Here is a 6638-nt window from a genome sequence, read left to right as displayed (position 1 = left end):
CATTTTTAAAGACTCATAAGGCAGAGGAACCAAGTTTTGGCAACCACGCTTTGAAGAACTACCTAGAGAAAAAGAAAAGCCAAAACCATCCACCGAAGAGACCCCAAACCTCAAGCTGGCTCAACTGCCTGAGAATCTGAAACATGTCTTCCTGGGAGCTAGTGATACCTTTTCTGTCATCATTTCGTCTAAACTTGATGCATTTCAAGAGCAGGGTTAGTTGACATGATGCGTGAACACAAATCGGCATTAGGTTGGACGATTGCTGACATTAAGGGTATTAGCTCCTTAATTTGCTCTCATCACATCAACTTGGAAGACGGGGTTAATCCACGAAGGGATCCCCAAAGAAGACTAAACCCGACGATGAAAGAGGTCGTGAAGAATGAAGTCTTGAAGCTTCTGGATGCAGGAATCATCTATCCAGTCGCTGATAGCAAGTGGGTCAATCCAACTCAGGTAGTGCCTAAGAAATCAGGGGTGATAGTGGTAGAAAATGAGAAAGGGGCTCTTGTTCCCACAAGAACTGTGACGGGTTGGCGAATGTGCATTGACTATCGAAAGCTGAACGCCGCCACCCGCAATGATCACTTCCCACTTCCATTCATTGACCAAATCCTAGAACGTGTGGCTGGGCATCCTTACTATTGCTTTCTTGATGGCTACTCAGGCTATTATCAGATCGAGATCACATTAGAGGATCAGGATAAAACTACATATACCTGTCCTTTTGGTACTTATGTTTTTCAGCGTATGCCATTTGGGCTGTGTAATGCACCAGCCACCTTCCAGAGGTGCATGATGAGCATTTGTAGCGACATAGTCCAGAAGCGTATGGAAGTGGTCATGGATGATTTGACCGTCTTCGGTGACTCCTTCGACTCGTGCCTTCTCAACTTAGAAGCTGTGCTTAAGAGATGTGAAGAGAAGAGTCTCATGCTTAACTGAGAGAAGTGTCATTTCATGGTGCCATCTGGCATAGTCTTGGGGCATGTTGTTTCTGAAAGAGGGATTGAGGTTGATCAGTCTAAAATTGAACTTATCTCAAAGTTGCCCACCCCCAAGACTGTCAAAGACATTCGGTCTTTTCTGGGGCATGCTGGTTTTTACAGGAGGTTCATACAAAACTTTTCAGCAATTTCTCGTCCGCTTTGTAACCTCCTGGCCAAAGACACCGTGTTCGATTGGACACAAAAGTGTGAGGATTCTTTCCGAACGCTTGTGGCGAAGTTGACTTCCGCCCCCCATCATTCAGTCACCAGATTGGAGCTTACCATTTGAGATCATGTGTGATGCAAGCGATTATGCTGTGGGGGCCGTCCTCGGGCAACGAAGGGAAGGGAAGTCCTTTGTTGTGTATTACGCGAGTAGAACTCTAAATAGTGTTTAAATGAATTACTCAACCACTGAGAAAGAGTTGCTCGCTGTGGTCTTTGCACTTGACAAGTTCCGTGCATATCTGATCGGTTCACCTATCACCGTCTTTACAGATCATGCAGCCCTCAAGTGTCACCTTTCCAAAAAGGATGCTAAGGCGCGATTAATTAGGTGGATCCTTCTATTGCAGGAATTTGACTTAACCATCAAGGATAAGAAAGGTGTCGAGAATGTCATTGCCGACCATCTGTCTCGACTCGAGTTCAATGATCCCGCCGATGGCCCTGTCATTCGCGATAACTTCCCTGATGAAAATCTTTTCACCGTCACTAAGCTGCCTTGGTACGCTCATATCGTAAACTACTTGGTGACGGGCGAACTTCCTTCTAATTGGAATGCACAAGATAAACGCAAGTTCTTGGTCGAAGTGCGAAACTTCTATTGGGATGATCCATATCTTTTCAAGTACTGTCCCGACCAAATCATGAGACGATGCATTCCTGATGATGAGATTACTAGTGTTCTGAACTTCTGCCATAACGATGCATGTGGTGGTCATTTTTCTGTGGAAAAAACCGCCGCAAAAATCTTAAAGTGTGGTCTTTATTGGCCTACTTTGTTCAAGGACACTAATCAATTCTGTCGTTCCTATGTTCGGTGCCAGAAGTTAGGTGCTTTGTCCCGCCGCCATATGATGCCTTTGAACCCGATTCTCGTGATAGAAATATTCGATTGTTGGGGGATCGACTTTATGGGTCCATTTCCACCTTCTTCTGGGTACCTTTACATCCTCATCGCTGTGGATTACGTTTCTAAATGGGTTGAAGCCGTGCCGTGTCGAACCAATGATAATGCAACCGTTTTTAACTTCTTGAAGGAGAATGTGTTATCTAGGTTTGGCACTCCACGTGCTATCATCAGTGATCAAGGCACTCATTTCTGCAACCGTTCATTTGAGGCTCTTATACGCAAGTACGGTGTGCTTCATAAGTTTGCTACTGCCTATCATCCACAAATGAATGGCCAAGCTGAGTTGGCGAATAGGGAGATCAAACAAATTCTGGAAAAGACAGTAAAACCCGACTGCAAGGATTGGTCCTTACGTCTTCTTGACGCTCTCTAGGCACACCGCACTGCTTACAAATCCCCTCTTGGGATGTCTCCCTATAGGCTTGTCTTTGGGAAAGCCTGTCATTTACCTGTCGAGCTTGAACATAAAGCTTATTGGGCCGTCAAGGCCCTTAACTTTGATCTCAATGCTGCAGGTATTCAAAGAAAGCTCCAATTGTCTGAGATTGAGGAGTTAAGGAACGACGCGTATGACAATTCCAGGATCTACAAGGCAAAAATGAAAGTGGCTCATGACAAGCAGATCCTGAGAAAGAATTTTGAGCCAAATCAGGGGGTGCATCTTTATGACTCCCGTTTGCATCTCCACCCAGGTAAGTTAAGGTCACGGTGGACTGGTTCATTTGTGGTGAAACAAGTTTTTCCCAACGGTGCTGTCGAGGACGAGGACCCGAGCGATGGGAGAGTATTCAGAGTCAATGGCCAGAGATTGAAGCATTACATTGAGCGTGTTAGCCAGGCTGAAAAGATCATTCTCGAGGCTCTGGTTTACCAAACTTGACAAGTTTGCTTCCAACCATTTTGTATCATATTTTTGTGTTGTTTGGTATTTTGTGTGCTTTTATTTTTAGTTTGATTTTGTGTGCTTTTATATTTGTTTGTATTTTAGAGAATCAGTTCAGGGGGCTCGACTTAGTTCCAATGTTCATCATCCAGGTGTTCTCTTTCCCCTTCTTCGTATTACATAGCTTTTTAGACATTGAGGACACTGTCTGATTTTGGGTTGGGGGTGGTGAGCATATTCATGCGTAAGATTAATTTTTGTCTTGTTGTTATTTTGGGTCACAATTTTTGCGAGATTATCTGAGTATGATTTCAAAATTTTTAGTTTGAGTCAGTTTTTGCTATCTTAATTACCAAGAAATGATTTCCAGAGTTATTTTTGAGCACATGCTAGACCTTGTGGTAAGATGGTTGTTGACACATTTAGTTGAGAAAAATTCCCGAGTTTAAGGTTTTCATTTTTGATGAGTTGTGAAAGTTGAGAAAATAGCTTTTTAAACTTTCATTGATCTTTTGAGTTGGTTGAGTCATTAACGAAGCACCTTTACTTGACTTGTGACATTTGCTTGAGGGATTATTTCTGGTTAGGAATAATTTTTAGAATTGGAGCCATGTGTTGTAGATAGTTATCATTTTTCTTTTGCATTTTATCATAAAAAAAAAAGAGAGCAAGAGCATCATTTATCATCAATGTTTACGTAGTTTGGTTGCACTGATGTCTTGTGCTGCATAGCAGCCAATCAAAAGAATGCCTTACTACATCAGCTTCATCAAATGCATGTTGTCTCTTACCTCGAAAAAAAAAAATTTGTCTATATTTGTCTATATTTTTCGGCTCTTTGTTTGTTTATGAGATCCTTTTCTTGACCAGAATGAAATCCTGAAAGTTTGTTTACGGTTTGAGTGATGAATTGTTCTAGATATTTGATTTGCCTATCATTTGATCAATGTTTGTTTAATAGCTTATCCTTAAATTACCTTCTCTCATTTGAGCGTTAATTGTGACATTTCCAACTCCATGAGCGTAATCCCTTTTCATTAAAATATTTCTGACCCCCGTGAGGTAAATGGAGTTGAGACTTTACCTTGGTAAGTTTTTCGATGCTATTTGTGTTATGGACTGTGGTAAGAGGGATACGGTTTGGTGCACACACACACGACTCTGGAATTATGACTAAAATAGTCTTGGTAGCATTTTCTGATGAATTACTAATGTTTTGTTTGATTGCTTAGGTGATTTTGCAGGTTTTGATTTGAATTTTCAGCTTGACATGATTTTTCTTTCGCTTGAATTGCTAGGGACTAGCAATAAGCTGGTTGGGGGTTGTGATAAGTGCACAAATTTACACTTTTAATGTTCATAATTGTCAAATTATTTTATCAAATTTGTGATTTTAATTTCAAATATTCGTAAATTTAGAGGATTTAATTTTAATTAGATTTATTTTACTTTTTTCAGGTTTTTGAAGAAAACAATTGGATTTGGGCTAGTTTTCCAAGCAAAACCCAAAAGTTGAGCCCAAGAAAAGCCCAATTCGGCCCAAAGCCCATCATCCCATCATCCAGCCAAGCCGAGCCGAGAAGCCGCGAGCCCATCCCAGCCGCCACATGTCGACCACTGCCGCACCGTAGGTCCGTGGGACCCAGCTGTCCCCGCACATACGCGCGCTTGGCGCAAACGCCGTTCCCTCCGGGCGAGTTCTCCTCACAGGCGCGTCAGGCACGCTTCCTCTGTCTTCCGCATGGGTCCCGCGCTCCAGCGTCCCTCCAGCCAGGTCTCGCCACGAGTCTAGTGGGGTCCAGTTGCTCCCTCCCGTACACGCGTTTTGCATGTACATTCTCTCTCCGGGTGAGTTCTTCTCCCGCGCGCATCCACTCTTCCTCCACGTGGGCCCAACAGTGCAGCACGTTTTCTCCCGCGCGTGAATCAACTTGCGCCACGTGTCCATATGGGACCCAGATGTCAGCCACTTACTCCTCTCAGCGTATCGTCGCGCGACACGCGTCCCACCTCTTCAGCCATGAGCGTTTGTGATGGTTTTTTCTCCCCCATTATCAGCCTATCTCCCCCGTTAAGCCTTGTAAATATGGATCCGTTTTTATCTTTTTAGCATTCTCAAAACTCTATAAATAGGACCATTATCAAGGTGATTAGGGGGTTGATTTGGAGAGCCTAAATTCTCACACATTTTCTCTTATTTTCTTGTTCTTATTCTCATACTTTCTTTTTAGAATTTTATGAGAATTATATGCAAGTTAGGCTAGAGTATTGAGGTGAGGCTAGAGATGATCCTATATGTGTAGTGAACTTGTTTGGATTTTAATTCTCCAATGGTTTGTAAGTTTTGTACATTTGAGTAAATAATTTTCTTTTATCATATTTCTTCCTCTTATCAATATATTTTATTGTCAATCTTCATATAAATCGTCAAGCTCTTTTTATGTGATTGTTGCATTATATTATATATTGATAGGTATTGTTTTATGAGTAGTCTTTTACTGCAATATTACCAACGGTATATTGTCACTCTTAGATTTCTTATAAGATAATTTTTTCTAATTCTAAACGTTAGAATTTTATTTACTCGAATACATTTTTAATTCATATGTTCTTCAAATATTTATTTTCCGATTGATTGTTTGGGATGTGAAACTTTCAATTGAGTCAATTTATGAATCAAAATCCAAATAGGTGAACAAAGCATATGGAGGATTCTCAAAGCCTTACCACTTTTTATTATTGAATTTTCTCCATTTTAAATTGTTCAAAAAATCATCAAAAACACTCATTCATTTTCTTTGTTTGATTGCTTACTTTCCTAACGCTTTTTATTTGCTAGTCATTTCTTGTTCAATTTAACACTTCCTCGTGGGAGCGACTGTTCAAATTGTACTACAATTGACCGCCTATTTTTGTACACCTTTGGGCGTAACCATTCAGCTACAACAGTGGAGACCGAGATTGAAAAAATATCCATTGCCAGTCGTGTTAGGATTGGCCAAGTTAATGCTCATGCCCTCCACCACTAAACCAAATCAAACATTTCACTACTATCTACAACTAAGCCCTCACTCAGGTACACCATTAACTCGTTGAATCTGCTGCTGTTGCCACCACCTCTTGATGAAGATCCACTCCTATATTCTTCTTGACCTTGAGTCGTCGTCGTCGTCTTCTTCTTCTTCTGAGACAACCCGAAAACATTCAAGAATGAATGCGGATTGTTGTCTCGTTGTTGCGGTTGTTCAACACGAGGTGTGTTTCTAAACCTACTTTCGTAAGAGATATAGAGAGAATATTTTTTCCTTTATAATAGGAAATTGGTCAGTAGTGTCGATAGATAAAAATTCACCTAAGTTATCTAATCCACTTTCTAAACCTTCTAATTTTAATATAGGGTAAAAAATAACACCGAAATCATACAACATGGGTAATTTAGACCAATATTTTCTAAACTTCTTTTCCATAGAGGCAATAGGAACTCCTAAAACCTCATCTGTCCTAAATTTACTAAATAAAATAGACATTCTTAAAAGTTCTCCTAACGCTAATGGTGAAGTTGGGTAATAAGTTCCACTAAGCTTTAAGGTAACTTCATGAAATCTACCTAAAAAGTTATACAAAAGTT

This window comes from Morus notabilis, unplaced genomic scaffold, assembly GCF_000414095.1.
Source record: "Morus notabilis unplaced genomic scaffold, ASM41409v2 Scaffold78, whole genome shotgun sequence".
NCBI lineage: Eukaryota > Viridiplantae > Streptophyta > Magnoliopsida > Rosales > Moraceae > Morus > Morus notabilis.
The sequence above is the reverse complement of the archived record's forward strand: the minus strand, read 5'-3'. Positions refer to the sequence as shown.